At 46.4% G+C, this 22,612-nt stretch overlaps 1 protein-coding gene across 6 annotated transcripts in view; it reads left to right on the top strand.

The window, feature by feature from the left end:
- LOC120296641 (WW domain-binding protein 11-like) overlaps positions 1 to 22,612 on the top strand; it is a 75,037-nt gene that overhangs the window by 10,941 nt on the left and 41,484 nt on the right. The window contains exon 2 of one of the 6 annotated variants that reach the window (XR_005553546.1): positions 971 to 1,061. The exons of 2 other annotated variants lie outside the window; for them this stretch is intronic. The gene's annotated coding sequence lies outside the window, so the exon portion shown is untranslated. Of the gene's footprint in view, positions 1 to 970; positions 1,062 to 6,431; positions 7,961 to 8,154; positions 8,570 to 22,612 lie in introns of those variants that run through there. 3 more of the 6 variants (XR_005553544.1, XR_005553545.1, XR_005553543.1) reach the window with 3 other exon arrangements.

The following is a 22,612-nucleotide window of genomic DNA, read 5'->3' as shown; positions in this document are numbered from 1 at the left end:
CTGTCTGAGTGTGGTGGTTTTCTTGCAGACCCTACTAGGGAACACCATCAGTGCAATTAGGGAGTGGGCTCTGTTCTCAGTTTATACTCTGGAAGTTGTCTTGGTGATCTTTGGTTGGGCTGTTTACTATTAGCTTGTCCGGCATGTCCTTGATTGGCGTATCGTTAATGTCTTGATTGTTGCTCTGAGGTTAATCTTGGAGTTAATCGCTGCTCATCCCGGCACTGATTGCTGACGAGGAGTTGGTGTTGCTGGTGTTTCGGGTCTTTTTGTCCCCTCTTTGGTGCGTGGATTGTCCCTTTTTGCACAACTTCGTTGAGGTTGCTGCTGTCTATTGTGGGCCAATTTGTCAGCGTGCCGGGCTTCCAGTTTAATGAAGAGAAGGACGAGGGGGGACAGGATAGCCGTCTTCCAGTATCTCAGGGACTGCCCCAAAGAAGAGGGAGTCAAGCTACTCTCCAAAGCCCCTGAAGGCAGGAGAAGAAGCAATGGATGGAAACTCATCAAGGAGAGAAGCAACCTAGAACTAAGGAGAAACTTCCTGACAGAACAATTAACCAGTGGAACAACCTGCCTCCAGATGCGGGGAATGCTCCAACACTGGAAGTTTTTAAGAAGAGACTGGACAGCCATTTGTCCGAAATGGTGTAGGGTTTCCTGCCTGAGCAGGGGGTTGGACTAGATGACCTCCAAGGCCCTTCCAACTTTACTACTACTACTACTACTACTACTACTACTATTACTATTATTATTATTATTATTATTATTATTATTAACTCCCAGAATTTCCTTACAGCTGGTGAATTCCTCCCCATTTGCACCATCCTTCTTGTGAAATTCTTCAGGATTTTCGTGCAAAAGAGGGGTGGGCTTCAGCTTCCAGAATTCCCCAGCCAGTTGCTTTTGGAGGGCACTTTTAGGTTTAGATCTGTGCGTTCAGACACTGTTTCTCTCTCCCCCCACCCCCCAGGGCTGCGAGAGGGACCCCCAATTGATTGGCTTGAGGAAGGGGACACCTACCCAGGCTGCACCCAAGCCCAACTGACAGACAGATCCAGTTGGTAAGTAGACCTATTTGGGCCGTGCATTTGATTCGCTAGCAGGCAATGCCGCGGCTCGTCTTCCAATTAAGATGTCTCTGTGCTTTTCTGGGAGCATGGAGTCCTTGACTTACGACACACTTTTTTAGTGACCGTTTGCACTTGGAACAGCGCTGAAAAAAAGTTGCTTCTTCTTCTGCTTTCAAGGTGCTTTGGAGAACAGGGGGACCCCCCCTCTTCTTCGTGGCAGCCCCCCCCCCAAGTACTGGAAGACCCCATCGTGTCACCTCCCCCAAGTCCTTCTCTTCATTAAACATACAGGTAGTCCTCGATTTACGACCACAACTGAGCCCAAAATTTACGTTGCTAAGCGAGACGTCGGTTAAGTCGGTTTCTCCCCACTTTACGACCTTCCTGGCACACAGTCGTTAAGCGAGTGCAGTTGTTCAGTTAGCAACACGGTCCTTAAACGAATCTGACTTCCCCCATTGACTTTGCTTGTCAGAAGGTCGTGACCCTGGGACGCTGCGACCGTCGTAAATGTGAGTCATTTGCCAAGCGTCTGAGTTTGGATCGCATGACTGTAGAGATATTGCAGTGGTCATAAGGGTGAAAAACAGTTGTAAGTCACTTTTTTTCAGTGATGCTGTAAATTTGAACGGTCACTAAATGAACCGTTGTAAGTCGGGGAATACCGGGAACCGATTCCTGCTGCCGTTCTTCGTACGTCTTAGCCTCCAGTCCCCTAATCGTCTTTGTTGCTCTTCTCTGCACTCGTTCTGAAGCAGGGGTCTTCAAACATGGCAACTTTAAAACTGGTGGACTTCAACTCACAGAATTCCCCAGCCAGGCTGGCTGGGGAATTCTGGGAGTTGAAGTCCATCAGTCTTAAAGTTGCCATGTTTGAAGACAGACCCCTGTTCTAAAGAGTCTCAAGATCTTTTTTTTGTGTATTGTGGCAACTTTGTCCACCTCTATCTTTGGACCGATCTGGACTTAAGGGATGTATGTGCTTCTTCACATGTGTGTAAGGATCCAGGAGTAGCACAGAGACCATCCTGGTTTATAGGAAGTCCAACGTGGATCTCCCATCCTGCCTTTCCTTGGAAAATATGAAAACTCTTCTTTGTGCTGCCTCTCTCTCTCACACACACAGACATAGAATAGAATAGAATAGAATAGAATAGAATAGAATAGAATAGAATAGAATAGAATAGAATAGAAAATATGGAATGGAATAGAATGGAATGCAACGGAATAGAATAGAATAGAAAATATGGAATGGAATAAAACGGAACGGAATGGAACAGAACAATAGAATAGAATAGAATAGAATAGAATAGAATAATGAGATAGAATAGAATAGAATAGAATAGAATAGAATAGAATAGAATAGAATAGAATAGAAAACATGGAATGGAATAGAATGGAATGGAACGGAATAGAATAGAATAGAATAGAAAATATGGAATGGAATGAAACAGAACGGAACAGAACAATAGAAAATATGGAATGGAATGGAATGGAATGGAATGGAATAGAATAGAATAGAATAGAATAGAATTAGCAATAGGATATAGAATAAGTCAGGGCTTTTCAACCTTTTCATCCATTGTATCACTTTTAGGATATGGCAACATCCGAGTACCACCAGTCGCCTAGCCAGATGTCAAAAACTTGATGACCCCACCCCAAAAAAAGGCAAAAAGTGATAATGTACAGGTAGTCCTCCACTTACAACAGTTCGCTTAGTGACTGTTCGAAGTTACAATGGCACTGAAAAAAGTGCCCCCCAAGCCATAGCCGAGCAAGACACCTGCCTGCCCGCCTGGCCGCGCTCTTCCTCCTGTCCGAGGTTTTCATTGTTGTGAGCATTTCTGTTGAGGATTGGCAGCGGGGGTGGGGGGGTGGGGGGTGTTTGGTTTTTTTTCCACACCCACCCCCCCATCTGCTGGGTGGTTGCAGCAGGTTTTGGTCACTTCCCATGACCCTGGGACACTGTGAGCGTCATAAATAGGAATCAGTTGCCAAGCATCTGAATGTAAATCACAAGACCCTGGAGAGGCTGCAACATTCCAGCTGATCGACGCTTCTTCTGGGCTCAGCAGAAGCACCAGGATCAATGCCGAGCTCCAGCTGGAGCCTGGCGCTGATCCTGGCGCTTCAGCTAAGCCCTGACAGCCCTGCAGCTCCAGCTGTCTCTCGCTCAGGTTTGTGCAGTACTTCCACTGTTTCAGCTCATTCCGCTACCACTTTTCTAGGATGGTCGTGTACCACCTGCCAGGTGCCCATGTACCACAGGTGGTACCCGTACCACTGGTTGAAAAGCTTTGAAATAAGCAATAGGATATAGAATAGAATAGAGTAGAGTAGAGTAGCGTAGCATAGCATAGCATAGCATAGCATAGCATAGCATAGAATAGAATAGAATAGCATAACAGAGTTGGAAGGGACCTTGGAGGTCTTCTAGTCCAACCCCCTGCTCAGGCAGGAAACCCTAGACCATTTTGGACAAATGGCTGTCCAGTCTCTTCTTAAAAACTTCCAGTGTTGGAGCATTCACCGCTTCTGGAGGCAGGTAGTTCCACTGGTTAGTTGTTCTCACTGTCAGGAAGTTTCTCCTTAGTTCCAAGTTGCTTCTCTCCTTGCTCAGTTTCCATCCGTTGCTTCTTCTCCTGCCTTCAGGCGCTTTGGAGAATAGCTTGACTCCCTCTTCTTTGGGGCAGCCCCTGAGATACTGTAAAACTGCTATCCTGTCACCCCCTAATCCTTTTTTTCATTAAACTAGACATCTCCGATTCCGGCCACTGTTCTTTATACATTTTAGCCTCCAGTGAGGTTCTCCGCTGTTGGGCCAAGCCCCAAGATCTGGAGAAGATCAGAAGGTCCCTTAGCGAGCTGAATTTGGCCATATATGGCCAAATCTCCCATCTCCTGCCTCTTTGCTGCCTCCAGACCCAAGAAGTGCGTGGTTGGAAGGAAAGCAGTTCTCTTCCCCCGACAATCTTGGCTTGTCCAGTTTCTTCCTGCTGAGAATCTGCATTCCTGAAATTTCAGCTCCTTCGTTTTTGGAGAGTTTTGTGTTTTCCGAGCTCAGAGATGTTTTTGCTGTCTTGGGCCACCCACCCGTATCTCCTGGTGCATAGAGCAGAGTCTCTGAGCAGCCCTTGCCTCCTGACGTCGTGCTGCATGGGGAGGGGGGGATTGTCAGTCAAGCGGAAGAGCGCTGGAAGGGTCCTTGGAGGTCATCTAGTCCAACCCCCAGCTCAAGCATTAGGCCCTAGAAACATTTCAGACAAGGGGCTGTCTCTTCTGAAAAGCCTTCTTAGGAAGGAAGGAAGGAAGGAAGGAAGGAAGGAAAAGGAAAGAAGGAAAGAGAGAAAAAAGGACAGGAGGAAGGAAGGAAGAGGAGGGAAGGAAGGAAAGAAAGGAAAGGAAAGAAGGAAGGAAGAAGCAAGGAGGAAGGAAAGAAGGAAAGAGGGAGAAAAAAGGAAGGAGGGAGGGAGGGAGGGAGGGAGGGAGGAAGGAAGGAAGGAAGGACAGAGTTGGAAGGGACTTTGGAGGTCATCTAGTCCAACCCTGAGCCGAGGTGGCGCAGCAGTTCGAGTGCAATACTGCAGGCCACTTTAGCTGACGGTGTTCAGCAGGTCAGCGGTTCAAATCTCACTGGCTCCAGGTTGACTCAGCCTTCCATCCTTCCGGGGTAGGTAAAATGAGGACCCGGATTGTTGGGGGCAATGTAAATATCTATATATATATACATTGCTTACTGGTGTACACCGCTTAGAGAGTGCTTGCACTTAAAGCGGTATATAAGTCTCATAAAATAAATAAATAAATAAATAAATAAACCCCCTGCTTAGGCAGGAAACCTTATACCATTTCGGACAAATGGCTGTCTCTTCTTAAAAGCCTTCTTAGGAAGGAAGGAAGGAAGGAAGGAAGGAAGGAAGGAAGGAAGGAAGGAAGGAAGGAAGGAAGGAAGGAAGGAAGGAAGGAAGGAAGGAAGGAAAGAAGGGTCCTTGGAGGTCATCTAGTTCAACCCCCTGCTCAAGCAGGAGGCCCTGTACCATTTCAGACAAGTGGCTATCTCTTCTTAAAAGCCTTCTTAGGAAGAAAGGAAGGGAAGGGAAGGGAAGGGAAGGGAGGAAGGAAGGAAGGAAGGAAGGAAGGAAGGAAAAGGAAAGAAGGAAAGAGAGAAAAAAGGACAGAAGGAGGAAGGAAGGAAGAGGAGGGAAGGAAGGAAAGAAAGAAAGGAAAGGAAAGAAGGAAGGAGGGAGGGAGGAAGAAGGAAGGAGGAAGGAAAGAAGGAAAGAGGGAGAAAAAAGGAAGGAGGGAGGGAGGAAGGAAGGAAGGACAGAGTTAGAAGGGATCTTGGAGGTCATCTAGTCCAACCCCCTGCTTAGGCAGGAAACCCTATACCATTTCGGACAAATGGCTGTCTCTTCTTAAAAGCCTTCTTAGGAAGGAAGGAAGGAAGGAAGGAAGGAAGGAAGGAAGGAAGGAAGGAAGGAAGGAAGGAAGGAAGGAAGGAAGGAAGGAATAACAGTTGGAAGGGCCCTTGGAGGTCCTCCCAGGGTCATGTGATCCCCTTTGGTGACCTTCTCCAGCCAGATTCCCACGGGCAAAGTCAAGGCAGGAAGCTCGATTTGCCTAATGATTTTAGGATTCACTGCAGCGCTTCGCTTAACAACGGAGGCAAAAAAAAAAAAAGGTCCCCAAATGAGGCACAGCTCACTTAACAGCTGTCTGGCTTAGCCACAGAAAGTTTGTGCTCAGTTGTGGTCGTAAAACTGAAGAACATAGACTAACAGGGCCGGAAGGGACCATGGAGGTCATCTAGTCCAACCCCCTGCTCGTGCAGGAAACCCTGTACCAGACAAAGGGCTGTCCAGTCTCTTCTTAAAAACCTCCAGTGATGGAGCACTCACAACTTCTGGAGGCAACTTCTGTTCCGCTGATTAATCGATCAGGGATTGCAGAATAACAGAATAACAAACTGGAAGGGACCTCGGAGGTCATCTAGTCCAACCCCCTGCTCGAACAGGGGACCCTGTGCCATTCCAGACAAGCGACTGTCCAGTCTCTTCTTGGAAGCCTCCAAGGATGGAGCCCTCACGACCACCTATGATAGTGGTTCTCAACCTTTTTAATGCCGTGACCCTCAACCGGTCGTAAGTCGAGGACTACTCAACCGGTCGTAAGTCGAGGACTACTCAACTGGTGCAGCACCGTTTGCAGAATGGGACTTTTGGTGGGCTCAGCAGGGCAGAGACAGCCTGGACAATTCCTATTGGCTTTGAAAGCCAATAGAATTAGACTCTATTCAAGAGAGTCTCTTCTATTGGCTTTCGAAAGCCAATAGAATAAAAGGGAGGAGCACAGCTAAGGAAAAGGGGGAAAAAATGGCGGACTGCGTTGTTTGGCGACCCCCGTGAAATGGTCGTTCGACCCCAAATGAGGTCCCGACCCACAGGTGGAGAACCACTGGCCTATGAAAATGGACGCAAGCCCCCTTGGCGGAGCCAGTTGTTGACGTTGTGTCTTTGGCCAGTCTGTTGCCTCAACGCTTGACAGGGCGCAGAGTTCTTATTACAGATAGTCCCCGATTTACGACAGTTCATTTAGTGACCGTCCAAATTTACGATGGCACTGAAAGTAGCGACTTAGGATCCTTTTTCACACTTAACGACCCTTGCAGACCACGATCACGGGATCAAAATTCAGATGTTTGGCAACCGACTCATACTTACGACGGTCGCAGTGTCCCGGGGGTCATGTGTTCTCCTTTTGCAACCGTCCGACCGGCCAAGTCGACGGGGAAGAAGTCAGATTTGGTTAAGAACCGTGTCGCTAATTTAGCCACAGCAGCGATTCATTTAAGGACTGTAGCAAAGGAGGTCGTAAAGCGGGGCAAAACTAACTCACTTAACCAATGTCTCGCTTCGCAGCAGAAATTTTGGGCTCTGTTGTGGTCGTAAGCCGAGGACTAAATGTAAAGTACGGCGAGAGTTCGGGAAACGCCGATCCTTCACAGCTTCCTGCAATCTGACGTCCGTCGGTCACAAAGCGAGTCTCCCCTGTTGGAGAAGCTGATGGCCTCAGAGGTTTTTCTTTCAGATGATATAGGTAGTCCTCAACTTAATGACCATTCGTTTAATGACGGCTCGAAGTCACAACGGCATTGGAAAAAGCAAGTCAGGACTGTTTTTTTCGCACTTACGACCGTCGCAGCCTCCCAGTGCGTCACGTGATCATAATTCAGACGCTTGGCAACTGACATGTACTTATGACGGTGGCAGCGGGTCACGTGATAATCCCCTTCGGCGACCTTCTGACAAGCCAAGTCAAGGGGGAAAGCTGGACTCGCTTAACGACCGGGTAACTAACTTAACGACGGCTTATCAAACGTGGCAGGAAATGACGTAAAACGGGACAAAACTCCCGTTAGCCTCTGTCCCACTTAGCGACGGAAATTTCGGTTCTAGTCGTACATTGAGGACTAGGCGCTTGAACCGCTTAGAGATGGAAATTTCAGACTCGGTTCTAGTCGTACGTTGACTAGGCGCTTGAATTGAACCGCTTAGCAATGGAAATTTCAGACTCGGTTCTAGTCGTACGTGGAGGACTAGGCGCTTGAATTGAACGGCTTAGCAACGGAAATTTCGGACTCGGTTCTAGTCGTACGTGGAGGACTAGGCGCTTGAATTGAACGGCTTAGCGACGGAAATTTCAAACTCGGTTCTAGTCGTACGTGGAGGACTAGGCGCTTGAATTGAACCCTGCCCGGGGACCGGCTGACGCCAGCCATCCGTTTCCTTGTTTGCACAAAGGGCGGGCAGCCATTCTCCGGAGCGTTTGGGCAATGTGCTTGCCGGCCAAACCCTAACCGAGGTTGACTCTGAAACAAGGTTTGGATGGTGGGTGCAATCCTGGCGGCTTTCCCCGACCCTGGTTGTGCGAACCCAGCCAAATTGCAAGCGGGGGACGGGGGGGGGATCACGGTGGGTCTGTATCTGTCTGCAGACAGGGCTGTAGCCTATGCCAGCAGCGGCTGGGTGGTGGGTGGGCACGGGAGGGGGGCCTCGGCACCCCTTTAGAAGGAGGCTAGACTGGATCAAACCTGGCCAGGATGCTGGCTTGTCGTAACTTCCAAGTTAATCATTGACCTTCTCCAGACTGGGGAATTCCGCTCCGAGCCAGCCCTGCAGCCGGGCGATTTTTCTAACATGCTTTTCCAGTTATGATCTCCATATTTGGAAATGTTTATCCATGCCCCCATCTTTGGGGAGGGGAGGGGAGGTGACTCAAGCCTGGGGGAAGTTTGGAATTCCTGGCGTCGGGATAAGCCCCCCCCCCTCTTTTTATCCCCTTCTCTCTCTCTCTCTTTCTTTCTCTCTTTCTCTCTCTCTCTCTTTCTGCCTGTCCTTGTGGTCAGGCGGAGTTTTCGCTCGGTGGGCTGCAGCAAAATTGTCCATTTGTTCCGCTTTGGGGAACGCGGCGTTCCTAGGAAAACGGACAGACTGGGGGTAAGTACCGAGGGGTCTTTTGGGGGTAGCAAAGGGGCTGCCGGTGGTCCAGCGAGCCTCAGCAAGGCTTATGGTGGCCTTGCTGGGACCAGTGGCTGCAGACCCTTCCCGTATGGCAAGGGGCTCACCTGGATGAGCTGGTGTGTCTGTCCGGATTTGGGGTCGCATAAACAGGGATTGTCCCCCTCGGGTGACCCCTGTCCTGTCGGATTGTGGCTTGCTGGTCACCATGGTTAATCTTTACCTGGCCTGAACGGTGTAGGGAGAACTGGCTTGGCGGATGCTTTTTTATTTGGGTGAATCTTCTTGTGTTTTGGTTTATTTTGTTTTCCGTTCTTCTTTTGGGGTTTTTTTTTTTTTTTGGCTGACTGCTTCCTGGCAGTCTCGCTCTTTTATGCCAAGGGAAAGAGTCTCGCAGGCAGAAAGGAGGCTTGGAACAAACTGAGATTGTTCTGCATCCTGGTTGAAGGGTTAGCCAGCCATGTGGGGGATCCGTCCATTCTCTGGGGCTGGCACCCCCACGGAGGCATTCTGCAGCTTCTGATATAGGGGTAGATGGAGGGAGTTGTGTGTTTCGCGCAGTGGCTTTTCTGGTCTTGGTGTGTGAGTGTGTGTGTGTGTGTGTGTGTGTGTGTGTGTGTGTGTGTATGTGAAAGGGGAGGGTGATCGCCAGCAATAGGGGTAGCTTTTTGGGAAGACAGAAAGAAAAATTTGTCTGATTGTGGCTCTCGGGGCTAAATGGAGCCTCCTTTTCCAGGAGCACTCTATCCACAAATACTAGGTAGGAATTGGCCTAGGAGGCAATCTGTGAGGGATTTTGACAGAGATTCTCTGGATCTCTTGATGCTCAGCTCTGCAAATTCCTCATCAGCTGTCCTTCAGAGGAAGCAGGGCTTCACCGATTCGGATGTCAAGAGTTTGGTATCTTCTTTGGGTTTCAAAAGCTTTTCCTGTTGAACTTAGGCCCAGCTTTTGGGTTGTTTTTTTTTGGGGGGGAGGAACAATAATTGTTTTATTTTTTTTAATGAGGATATTTTTTATATATTTATTGTTTTTCTTAATTGGCGTACGACGGTCACTTTTTCTGAGATGGCCATCCATATAAATGAGATGGATGGATGGATGGATAAACAGATAGCTAGCCAGCCAGCTAGTTAGCTAACTAGATAGCTAGATAGCCAGAAAGACAGACCTAGATAGCTAGATAGCCAGAAAGACATAGATACCGTAGATAGATAGACAGATAGACAGACAGACCTAGATAGCTAGATAGCCAGAGACATAGATACCGTAGATAGATAGATAGATAGATAGATAGATAGATAGACAGATAGATAGGCAGATAGACAGACAGACATAGATAGCTAGATAGTCAGAAAGACATAGATAGATACTGTAGATCAGTGGTTCTCAACCTTTTTAATGCCGCGACCCCCAACCAGTCGTAAGTCGAGGACTACTCAACCGGTCGTAAGTCGAGGACTACTCAACTGGTGCAGCACCGTTTGCAGAATAGGATTTTTGGCAGGCTCATCAGGGCAGAGACAGCCTGGACAACTCCTATTGGCTTTGGAAAGCCAATAGAATTAGACTCTATTCAAGGGAGTCTATTCTATTGGCTTTCAAAAGCCAATAGAATAAAAGGGAGGAGCACAGCTAAGGAAAAGGGGGGGAAAAATGGTGAACTGCGTTGTTTGGGACCCCCGTGAAATGGTTGTTCGACCCCAAATGGGGTCCCGACCCACAGGTTGAGAACCACTGCTGTAGATAGATAGATAGATAGATAGATAGATAGATAGATAGATAGATAGATAGATAGATAGATAGATAGATAGATATAGAGAGATGATAGATAGATAGATAAATAGACAGACAGACAAACATAGATGAGAGAGAGAGACAGACAGACAGACAAACACAGATGAGAGAGACAGACAGATAGACAGACAGATACAGATGAGAGAGATAGAGACAGACAGACAGATATAGATAGCTAGATAGCCAGAAAGACAATAGATAGATACGGCGTAGATAGATAAATAGATAGACAGACAGATAGACCCACAGACAAATATCATAGATTAATAAATCAACCTATAGAGAGAAGATAGGTAGATTGATACAGAGAGAGAAATGGATAGATTGATAGAGATTAATTCCTAGGTGGCTAGCGAGCTTGATAAATAGATTGATAGATAAATAGATAAATTTATAGATAGATCAATAGATCGATTGATCTATAGATAGATAAAAAGATTGATAGATGAATAGATGCACTGATTGATCAATAGACGATAGAATCCATAGATATAGAGATTGACGGAGGTGATAAGTTAATAGATTGACAGATATATTTGCTAGCTAGATAAACAAACTGATGGATAAATAGTCCGATTAATCGATAGATAGACCGGTGATAGAGAGAGAGAGAGATACCTTCTCCATATTGGTCTGCCCCAGCCTGATCCTTCAGGTCTTCCAGCGGTGCTGCTGGCTCTCCTCTTTTCCTCTGGAGGATCAAGCTGGGCACAGAACATCTGGAGAAAGTCTCTCTGTCTGGATCCCAAGAGCCAACCCTGATTGAAAAACTCATCGTCAATCAACCCATCGGTCAAATTATCTGTCCGGGGTCCCCAACAAGATTGTAGGGCTGTTCTGCTTTTTTTTCTTCAAAGCCCTTTTTGTGGTCTGTAGAAACACTTAGCAGTTGCAGAGGAGCAGTGAAGACCCCCCCACTTCCCCGTTTCCTCCACCATGGTCCCGTTTTCCAGGAATGCCCCTTCCCACGTTCAGATTAACACCTCCCTTGTAAGGAGGGGAACTGAGTTAGTTAGGGAGAGAATCAAGATCAGGTGAAGTCTTAATAGCACTTTACACGGACTTGGAAGGCCACACTTGGAATACGGCATCCAGTTTTGCTCACCGCGATGTAAAAAAGATGTTGAGACTCTAGAAAGAGTGCAGAGAAGAGCAACAAAGATGATTAGGGGACTGGAGGTTAAAACATATTAGGAATGGTTGCTAGAAGTGGGTATGTCTAGTTTAACGAAGAGAAGGACGAGGGGGGGACAGGATAGCAGCCTTCCAGTACCTCAGGGGCTGCCCCAAAGAAGAGGGAGTCAAGCCATTCTCCAAAGTCCGTGAAGGCAGGACAAGAAGCAACGGGTGGAAACTCATCAAGGAGAGAAAAAAACCTGGAACTAAGGAGAAACTTCCTGACAGTTAGAACAATTAACCAGTGGAACAACCTGCCTCCAGAAGCGGTGAATGCTCCAACACTGGAGGCTTTTAAGAAGAGATTGGACAGCCATTTGTCTGAAATGATATAGGGCAGGGATAGGCAGAATTCTGGGAGTTGAAGTCCATGAGTCATAAAAGAGCCGAGGTTGCCTACGCCTGGTATAGGGTTTCCTGCCTGAGCAGGGGTTTGGACTAGATGACCTCCAAGGTCCCTTCCAACTTTTATTATTATGGATCATCGCACAGTCAGCCAGATGTTCAGAGTGGATTTGGCATTTTGTCTACCTATCGAGTCCTTACCCAGGACCTGGGATAGGCAGATGTGGATGTTTGATGGTATTACAGATATCGTCGCAGGATGGAAGCAGTTCCTAGTAAGGCCGCCTTTTGCAATTGACTAATAGCGAATTTGTCAATGCCAATGGTGTTCAAGTGGTGCTCCAGTTGTTTTGGGATTGCACCCAAGGAGCCTATTACTATTGGTACTACCCTTGCTTGCTTTTGCCACAGTCTTATTATTATTATGGATCATCGCACAGTCAGCCAGATGTTTGTTGTTGTTGTTGTTGTTGTTGTTGTTGTTATTATTATTATTATTATTATTATTATTATTATTATTATTGGATCATTGCACAGTCAGCCAGATGTTCAGACTGGATTTAGCATTTTGTCTACCTATCGAGTCCTTACCCAGGACCTGGGATAGGCAGATGTGGATGTTTGATGGTATTACAAGTATCGTTGCAGGATGGAAGCAGTTCCTAGTAAGGCCGCCTTTTGCAATTGACTACTTCCTCTTCTCCTTCTCCTTCTCCTTCTTCTTCTCCTTCTTCTTCTTCTTCTTATTATTAGTCTCTGGTAGCCACAATCCAAAGGGGTCTGGGTCCACCCTCTTACCGATCCCCTCCCCATTTTAATCACAAATTGAAAGCTTCTGCTTTTGTAGTTAATTGTTCATTAACTGAATCCTGGTTGGCTCATGGCTTGTCAGAAGCCGGCCTGGAAGATGGCAAAGGGGGATCATGCAAGCTGGGATGCTGCAACCATCGTAAATACAACCCCACCTGAATTTTGATCATGTTGTTCCCCACAGCAAAGAGACGAAGAAGAGATGATCCAACGGATTCTTTTATCCAAAGAAAGGAATATATCTTAAATCTCGTTTCTTGTTTTGAAACAGCTTCCGGTTTTTGTGCTTGCAATGAAACATGTATATTTTGCTTTTGCTTTTTGCGAATTAGTAGGCTCATTGCTATAGAAATGGCTTGCACATACTGTTGCGTAAAAGTAAAAACTTGTGGTTGTCACGTTGTTTAGCTTCTACTGTGCTGAAGAGAGTCCGACGTTGGTGCCTTTTTTTTTATACAACTTTTTTTTTCTTTTCCCTCACCCTGGTTTTCTATTACTTTTTTAAAAAATTCTCTTTGTATTTTATATCTCGGTCAACCAATCAAAAAAATTGCTAACAGAATTTTGATCATAGGACCGTGGGGAATGCTGCGACGGTCATAAGTGTGAGGAATGGTTGTCAAGTCACTTTTTTCGGTGCTGTCGTCACTTTGCTAAACGAATGGTTATAAGTTGGGAACTGCATGTGCAAAATTGGTGAATCTGAAAACATGTATCTCAGACTCCTTCGGATTGGCTTCCTGTGTTTTTGGGATGAAATGAGCTGGTTTTGCAGAATAGAATAGAATAGAATAGAACAGAATAGAATAGAATAGGGAATAAATAAAAACAGGAATAGAATAGAATAAAGAATAAATAAAAACAGGAATAGAATAGAATAAGGAATAGAATAGAATAGGGAATAAAATAGAATAGAATAAGGAATAGACTAGACTAGACTAGACTAGACTAGAATAGAATAGAATAAGGAATAAATAAAAACAGGAATAGAATAGAATAGAATAGAATAGAATAGAATAGAATAAGGATTAGAATAGAATAGAATAGAATAGAATAGAATAGAATAAGGAATAAATAAAAACAGGAATAGAATAGAATAAAGAATAAATAAAAACAGGAATAGAATAGGAATAAAATAGAATAGAATAAGGAATAGAATAGAATAGAATAGGGAATAGAATAGAATAGAATAGAATAGAATAGAATAGAATAGAATAGAGCTGGAAGGGACCTTGGAGGTCTTCTAGTCCAGCCCCCTGGTCAAGCAAGAGAACCAGGATAATTTCCACTGATGTTGGAGAGTGACAGGTTATTCCAACTGGGCAAGGTGCCTGCTGAATCCCCCCCCCAATTTTGGATTGACTTAAATGCACCCTGGCCTCAATTTACAATTTGCACGTGTTTGAATATCACAGAATTTGAACTCGTGATCACCGTGGCCTAATTGAAACAGGCAGATGCCCAGCTGTCCTCCAAATGGCGATGGCAGATGTCCGTAAAAGAATTCTATAAATTCCATAACATTGAAACAGTCAGTAAGAACTAATCTTGGGGAGACCGAGAAGAGGTTGTTTTAACACAGAGTGGAGATTTTTGCACAAAATGAGAGGAAAGAGAGAAAGACGTTCAAAATTCCTCGGCTTACATCCACAATTGAGCCAGAGGTTCGGTTGCTAAGTGAGACGTTTGTTAAGTGACTTTTTGCCTCCTTTATGACTTTTCCTCCATCGTCATTAAGTGAATCACTGCGGTTGTTAAGTGAGTCACTCGGTCGTTAAGCGACTTGGGCTTCCCCCATTCACTTTGCTTCTCAGAAGGTCGCATAAGTGGATCACGTGACCCTGGGATTTTGCAACTGTCATAAATACGCGTCAGTTGCCCAGCATCTGAATTTTGATCACGTGACCAACGGTCGTAAGTGTGAAAAACGGTCATAAGTCCAATTTTTCAGTGCCGTCGTCACTTGGAATGGTCACTAAGTGAACTGTTGTAAAGTTCCTTGTCCCATCTTGATTTTGTTTCGTTTAAGAGATTAACTAGAACAGGTTACTCTGCTCTGCCTGCTACTTGACCTGGCCTACCTCGCAGGGCTGAGGTAGGCCAGGTCTAGAAACAGACCTAACAGGAAGTTTTCATTGAAATTCGCTGCTTGGGGAGCATGAGGGCTGGGTCGATCTAGGCTTTCCACGCAGCATTTCTTGAAATCCTAATTTGTTGAAAAAAAATCATGGCTTGTTTCAAACATCATGCTCAGCCAGTGTTTTTCAAACTTAGCAACTTTAAAGAAGCTCCCAGAATTCCCCAGACACTGTACTGGGTTGGGAAATCTAGGAGTTGTAGTCCACCCATCTCAAAGCATTCTGGCTAGGGGATTCTGGGAGTGGAAGTCCACCCATCTCAAAAGATGCCAGCTGGGGAATTCTGGGAATTGAAGTGCACCCATCTCTAATTAGGCTGGGTGGGGAATTCTGGGAGTTGAAGTCCACCCATCTCAAAGCATTCTGGCTGGGCAATTCTGGGCATTTTAACTTCTTCTCTAAGCCCAAAGAACAACCCAGAGATACATTATGGCTGAGTTTATTTCTGAACTCAACCCTCCAGCTCCATTGTTTAGACCAGGGATAGGCAACCTTGGCTCTTTTATGACTCGTGGACTTCAACTCCCAGAATTCCTCAGCCAGCATGGGGGAACTAAGGCCTCTTCATGACTTGTGGACTTCAACTCCCAGAATTCCTGAGCCAGCATGGGGGAACTATGGTCCCTTCATGACTCGTGGACTTCAACTCCCAGAATTCCTGAGCCAGAATGGCTCAGCTTGGAAATCTCCCTTTCCCCTCAGCATAGCTGACTCAGGAATTCTGGGAGTTGAAGTCCACCAGTCATGAAGGGGCCATAGTTCCCCCATGCTGGCTGAGGAATTCTGGGAGTTGAAGTCCACCAGTCATAAAAGAGCCGAGGTTGCCCGCCCCTGGTTTAGACAGTAGTCTCTCCTTCGCCAGAGTCGTGTGTGAACTGATCATCTGCTAGTTTTTATTTGTTTCAGGGCATCGCAAAGGGGGCGGCTAGTTTGCCTTTTGAGCTCGGCCAATTGCAGCGCCCAGCAGATAATTGCAGGTCAAGCTTACTGACTCCTAATCCAGTGTGAGCCGTTTCTTTTTTGGCTCACGAAGAAGGAATTAAAGGTCAGGGCTGATGCGAATCCCGTCGTCCACCTGCTTCTCCTGGGAGGAGAACAAGGGAAGTTAAGCTTGTCTGGAACGGGGCTCGTCCTGCCCCAGATTCTTCTGCAGGAATGATCCTTGCAGCGGGCAAGACATGCATTCCAGATCAAGGTGACTCACCGCTTCCCCAAAATGTGATTTATTGCTTTATGGAGGTGAGAAAAATGTGGCAGGCCGATTTTGCCAGCCAAACATCCAGGAAACGTCCCGGCGTAGCTGAGTCAGGCCTGTTAAGCCGATCTCTAACATCTGGGAAGAATGCAAAAATTGCCTTTTTTGGGGGGGGGGAAGGGGCCAGAAAACAAACACAGGGAGAGAACTGTGGGTGGGTGGGTGGGAGATTTCAGACCTTGAACAGACAGTTAAAGGGATCTCCCAAACTGGGCCTCCAATGCACTCATCCTGCATTTGGGAACGGGGTGACCGAAGCCTCAATTGTCCCGTCACGTGACAGCCACCGTGCAGGACTTCAACTCCCAGAATGCCCCAGGCAGCATGCAGGGACTTCAGTTTCCAGAAGTCCAAAGACACCATGCGGGGATTACAACTTCCAGAATTCCCCAGTCTGGATGCGTGGACTTCAATTCCCAGAATTCCTCTACCAGGATGTAGGGACCAACTCCCAGAATTCCCTAGTCTGGAGTTGTGGACTTCAACTCCCAGAATTCCCCTGCCAGGATGTGTGGGCTTCAACTCCCAGAATTCCCCGGTCTGGATGTATGGACTTCAATTCCCAGAATTCCCCGGTCTGGATGCATGGACTTCAACTCCCAGAATTCCCCTGCCAGGATGTAGGGACTTCAACTCCTAGAAAGTCCTAGCCAAGATGTATGGACTTCAGTTCCCAGAATTCCCCGGTCTGGATGCGTGGACTTCAACTCCCAGAATTCCCCTGCCAGGATGTATGGACTTCAATTCCCAGAATTCCCCGGTCTGGATGCATGGACTTCAACTCCCAGAATTCCCCTGCCAGGATGTAGGGACTTCAACTCCTAGAAAGTCCTAGCCAAGATGTATGGACTTCAGTTCCCAGAATTCCCCAGTCTGGATGCGTGGACTTCAACTCTCAGAATGCCCCAGCCAAGTTGTGTGGACTTCAGTTCCCAGAATTCCCTGGCAACTGAAGGTTCAGTTGCACTTTTGTGCCTCCATCTTGACTTTTTTGCCCTGCCGATGGCTTGGGGTTCCTTTGCCTGACTTGGGATGGAGTCCTTCAGCCCTCCTTTGGCTTTTTTATCTGCTGCTCATCCTTCCTTCCTGCGTTTCCAGAATCCGGAACGCAGACCCTGATGAGCTTTGACCAAAATAGAAATAAAATGGAACAATTACATTTGGTAATTGGGAAATGGCACTCCGGCTGACGCAGCCAGAAGGTCCATTTGTGGTGTTCTTTTTGCTTTGCAGCTACATCACACTGCTGGCCCCCTTCCAGTTCACAACCAACAACGCTTCCAAGTTCTCGTTCACAAGTCCCATCTCCTCTTCTTCTCTCCCCCCCCCCAGCATTTTAATTTCTCTTTGTTTGATTTCCTCAAACAAACTTTTCCATCCGATTAAAATGTGTCTTGTTTCAAGGATGATGTTTCTAAATTTTAGGACTTCAACTCCCAGATTCCCCAGCCAGGCTGTGTGGACTTCAATTCCCAGAATTCCCCAGCCAGCATTTGTGGACTTCAATTCCCAGAATTCCCCAGCCAGCATTTGTGGACTTCAATTCCCAGAATTCCCCAGCCAGGCTGTGTGGACTTCAATTCCCAGAATTCCCCAGCCAGCATTTGTGGACTTCAATTCCCAGAATTCCCCAGCCAAGATGTGTGGACTTCAATTCCCAGAATTCCCCAGCCAGTATTTGTGGACTTCAACTCCCAGAATTCCCCAGCCAAGATGTGTGGACTTCAACTCCCAGAATTCCCCAGCCAGTATTTGTGGACTTCAACTCCCAGAATTCCCCAGCCAAGATGTGTGGACTTCATTTCCCAGAATTCCCCAGCCGGCATGTGTGGACTTCATTTCCCAGAATTCCCCAGCCGGCATGTGTGGGCTTCAATTCCCAGAATTCCCCAGCCAGGTTATGTGGACTTCAACTCTCAGAATTCTCCAGCCAGGCTGTGTGGACATCAATTCCCAGAATTCTCCAGCCAGCATTTGTGGACTTCAACTCCCAGAATTCCCCAGCCAGAAGGCTTTGGAGTTGAAGTCCACATGACTTAAAGTGGCAGAGGATAAAAAATACAGCTAATCCTTGACTTCACCATTTGTTTAGTGACTGTTCAAAGTCAGAGAAAAAGGCGACTTACGACTGTTTTTCACGCTTAGTGACCGTCGCAGCCTCCCCAGGGCCACATGATCCACATTCAGACGCTTGGCAACTGACTCATATTTACGACGGTCGCCGTGCCCCGGAGTCACGTGATTCCCCCTTTGGCGACCTTCTGACCTGCCCAAGTCAATAAGGAAACCGGGTTCCTAACTTAACCACTGCAGTGATTCATGTAACAACCGTGGTCGTTAAACGGAGCAAAGCTCACTTAAGTAATGTCTGGCTTGGCGACAGAAATGTTGGACTCTGTTGCGGTCGTAAGCCGAGGACTATCTGCAGTGCCATTAGTCAATTGCAAACGGCGGCCTTACTAGGAACGGCTTCCATCCTGCGACGATACCTGTAATACCATCAAACATCCACATCTGCCTATCCCAGGTCCTGGGTAAGGACTCGATAGGTAGGCAAAATGCCAAATCCAGTCTGAAGTCTGGCTGACTGTGTGATGATCCATAATAATAATAATAAAAGTTGGAAGGGACCTTGGAGGTCATCTAGTCCAACCCCCTGCTCAGGCAGGAAACCCTATACCATTTCGGACAAATGGCTGTCCAGTCTCTTCTTAAAAACTTCCAGTGTTGGAGCATTCACCACTTCTGGAGGCAAGGAGTTCCATTGGTTAATTGTCCTCACTGTCAGGAAGTTTCTCCTTAGTTCTAGGTTGAATTTTGCTCCATTTTACGACACGGTCGTGAAAGGCATTCACTGCAGTCGTTAAGTGAACAACACATTCGTGTTTCTGCTGATGTGTGTCTGGTGTCGATTCCTTTGGGGGGGGGAAATGCTGATTTTTGGGGACCCTCTGGGTCGTAGACCGTTTCTCTGCCTCTTGCTAGCGTCCTGAACTTTGTCGTGGTCTTGAACCCTGCTTGGCTGATTCCTCTGTGTGTGTGTGTGTGTGTGTGTGTGTGTGTGTGTGTGTGTGTACGTGTACCTGCCCCCCCAGCGTGTTGCCGCAGCCCTTCTGCGCATCTGGCACATCCTTCTGCGCTGGCTGGCTGCACTCGCTCTATATATAGCTGGCCTCCGTGGGAGGTATTTGCGCTGATGCGCCCTGGGAGGAGAGGCGCGAAAAAGTCTGGCAGCGCCTGGGAGGAGCGCCCCGGGTGGGGAAGCGTGGCAGAGGCCGAGGGAGGTGTGCCAGAGGGGGGGGAGCTGTGTGTGTGTGTGTGAGAGAGAGAGGGGGGGAGAGGGAGAGAGAGAGGGACAGAAGGAAGAAAGGAGGAAGTGGAGGAAGAAAGGGGAAAAGGAAGAAAGAAGGAGGGACAAAGGAAGAAAAGAAGAGAAAGAAAGGAAGGGGGAAGGTTGGAGGGACGGAGGAAGGGAAAACAAAGGAGGGAGGAAGAAAGAAAGAGAAAGAAAGAAGGAAGGGATGGAACGGAAGAAGGAAGAAAAAGAAAGGAAGGTAGGAAGGAAGGGGAAAATGCAGGTGGGAGGTAGAAAGAAAGAAAGAAGAAAGAAAGAAAGAAAGAAAGAAAGATGGGAAGGGAAGAAGGAAGGTAGAAAAGAAGGAAGGAAAGGGAAAATGCAGGTGGGAGGGGAAAAGAAAGAAAGAAAGAAAGAAAGAAAGAAAGAAAGAAAGAAAGAAAGAAAGAAAGAAAGAAAGATGGATGGATGGATGGGAGGGGAAGAAGGAAGGTAGAAAAGAAGGAAGGAAGGGGAAAATGAAGGTGGGAGGGGAAAAGAAAGAAAAAGAAAGAAAGAAAGAAAGAAAGAAAGAAAAAGAAAGAAAGAAGAAAGGAGGGGAGGGGAGGGGAAGAAGGAAGGTAGAAAAGAAGGAAGGAAGGGGAAAATGAAGGTGGGAGGGGAAGAGAAAGAAGGAAAGAGAGAAAGAAAGAAAGAAAGAAAGAAAGAGGGAGGGAGGACCCTAATGACCCCCCCCCCCAGCCAGCCCAATGCAGAAACCCATGGAAGATTTCCAGCAGGCGGCTAGTACAGCTAATCCTCAATTTACGAACTGAAATTAGGACCAGGATTTCCATCGTTAAGCAAAGCGGCTGTTAACTGAGTCCTGCCAATTTCACGCCCTTTTTTTGCCTTGGATGTTAAACGAATCACTGCAGGTATTCAGGGGATTACACGGTCGTTAAGCCAACCTGTCTCCCCTCCCTGACTCACTTGTCGGAAGCGGCTGAGAAGGTTGCAAACCACGATCCGGCGACACCGGGACGGTGCCGCCGTCGTAAAGAGGAAGCAGCTGCACAGCCCCCAAATTTTGATCACGTAACCGTGGGGATGCCACGATGATCGTAAGTGTGAGAACTGGTCATAAGTCCCTTTGTTCCTGGTGCCGTTGTAACTTCGAACTGTTGCTTAGTGAAATTAAGCCTGCTGAATAAATGTCCCGATGGAACAGTTGGCTTTAACAGTAGTCCTCGTTTTACAACCGTCCATTTAGTGACGGTTCGAAGTTACAACGGCATTGGAAAAAGGGGACTTAATGACCTGTCTTCTCACTTACGACCTTATTTCCCCCCCCCGGGTCACATGACCGAAATTCAGACATTGGGCAACCTGCAGCAGTCTTTGTATTTTGTTATCTTCTCCAGTTCTTTCTCTTCTATTCTGCTATCTCCAGGCACTGCCACGTCCACTATCCAGACTTTTTTGTCTTTCTTATCGACAATTGTTAAGTCCGGGGTTGTTGTTGTTGTTGTTGTTATTATTATTATTATTATTATTATTATTATTATTACTACTATTATTAACTTGGTCGTTGCCTTCTGCATTTGCTCGGAAGGATATTTGGAACTGCAGCAGATTCCTCTTAAGATGGACATTTTAATGCTGAAATGTACATTAAACTTTGCCCCATAAAAGAAGTCCTTGATTTACAACAGTTCATTTACTGTCCGTTCGAAGTTAAAACGGCACTGAAAAATGGGACTTAGGACCATTTATTCACACTTACGACCGTTGTAGAATCCCCGCGTTCACATGATGAAAATTTAGACACATGGCAACTGACTCGTATTTACGACGGTCACAGAGTCCCGGGGTGACGTGATCCCCTTTTGCGACCTCCGGACAAGCAAAGTCAATGAGGGGAAGCCAGATTCACTTAACAACCGTGTGACTCATTTAACAACCGTGTGACTCGCTTAACCACTGTGGCAGGGAAGGTCGTAAAATGGGGCAAAAGTCACTTGCTAACTGTCTCACTTAGCAACAGAAATGTCGGGGTCCATTACGGTCGTAAAACGAGGACTCCCTGCAAGTGGCTGTTTTACATTAATCCCCTATCGAAGCGATAATGCTGTTCCTTAGTAAATTTATTTTGTATTGTTAACGAGCTATATTTATTCCGGAAAAAAAAGAAACAGACGAACACGTAATTATGCATATAGGCTGCTTGATTAGTATAATTAGTAATCAACACCTTTTTTTTATTGCATACATTTTTTTGGGATGCCATTTTGGATTGGAAAAGTGCCTCGCCAAATTTGGAGAAGTGTGAAAATTAAAGGATTTTAAAAAGAAGGATTCCTTCTTCTCTTTGTGAAGTGCAAATTAAGCATGCAAACACGGACCGGATTTTTTTTTTTTTCCTTTTCTTCTTCTTCTTGATCCTTAGTGCCAAACAAACAGCAGAACAATTTCTGGTTTTGTTTTGTTTTTTTAAAAAAATACTTTTTAATTGCTTCAAAATAGGATTCATATTTTGTTGCAGAAGTCCAGGCAATCAAACCTGCAACTATTTTGGACCTTGTAGAGCAGCTGCTCTTCGTATTTTGGGAAGTTACCGTTTTGACCAAATTTGCTCGCAGATAATTTGACTTTATTTATAATGTAATTTAGCGTTGAGTTTTTGAACTTTGGCTGCTTTGAGAGGGGTGGACTTCAACTCCCAGAATTCCCCAGCCAGCATACTTTAAGAGGGATGGTCTTCAATTCCCAGAATTCCCGAATTAGCATGCTTTGAGATATGTGTACTTCCACTCCCAGAATTCCCCAGCCAGCATGCTTTAAGAGGGATGGTCTTCAATTCCCAGAATTCCCGAATTAGCATGCTTTGAGATATGTGTACTTCCACTCCCAGAATTCCCCAGCCAGCATGCTTTAAGATGGGTGGACTTCCACTCCCAGAATCCCCCAGCCAGCCATGCTTCCAAGAAGCAAAGTCAGTGAAGAAGCTGGCAGGGAAGGTTGCGGTTGTGTAACGCCTCGCTTAACGACCATTGTGATTCCCAGAATGACGTCGGGAAAAAAAAGATGATAAAGTCAGTTGTGCTCCTGTGATGTCTCATTTAACGACTGCACCATTCAACAACAAATGTGCTGGTCCCAATCGTGGGTCCTTGACTTAACAACAATTAGTTTAGTGGCTCTTTGTGAAAGCGACACGACTGTTT

The sequence above is a fragment of the Crotalus tigris genome, unplaced genomic scaffold, assembly GCF_016545835.1.
Source record: "Crotalus tigris isolate CLP2741 ecotype Arizona unplaced genomic scaffold, ASM1654583v1 scf7180000021401.42387113347:515327, whole genome shotgun sequence".
NCBI classification, from domain to species: Eukaryota; Metazoa; Chordata; class Lepidosauria; order Squamata; family Viperidae; genus Crotalus; species Crotalus tigris.
This window is presented reverse-complemented; position numbering and strand designations above follow the sequence as displayed.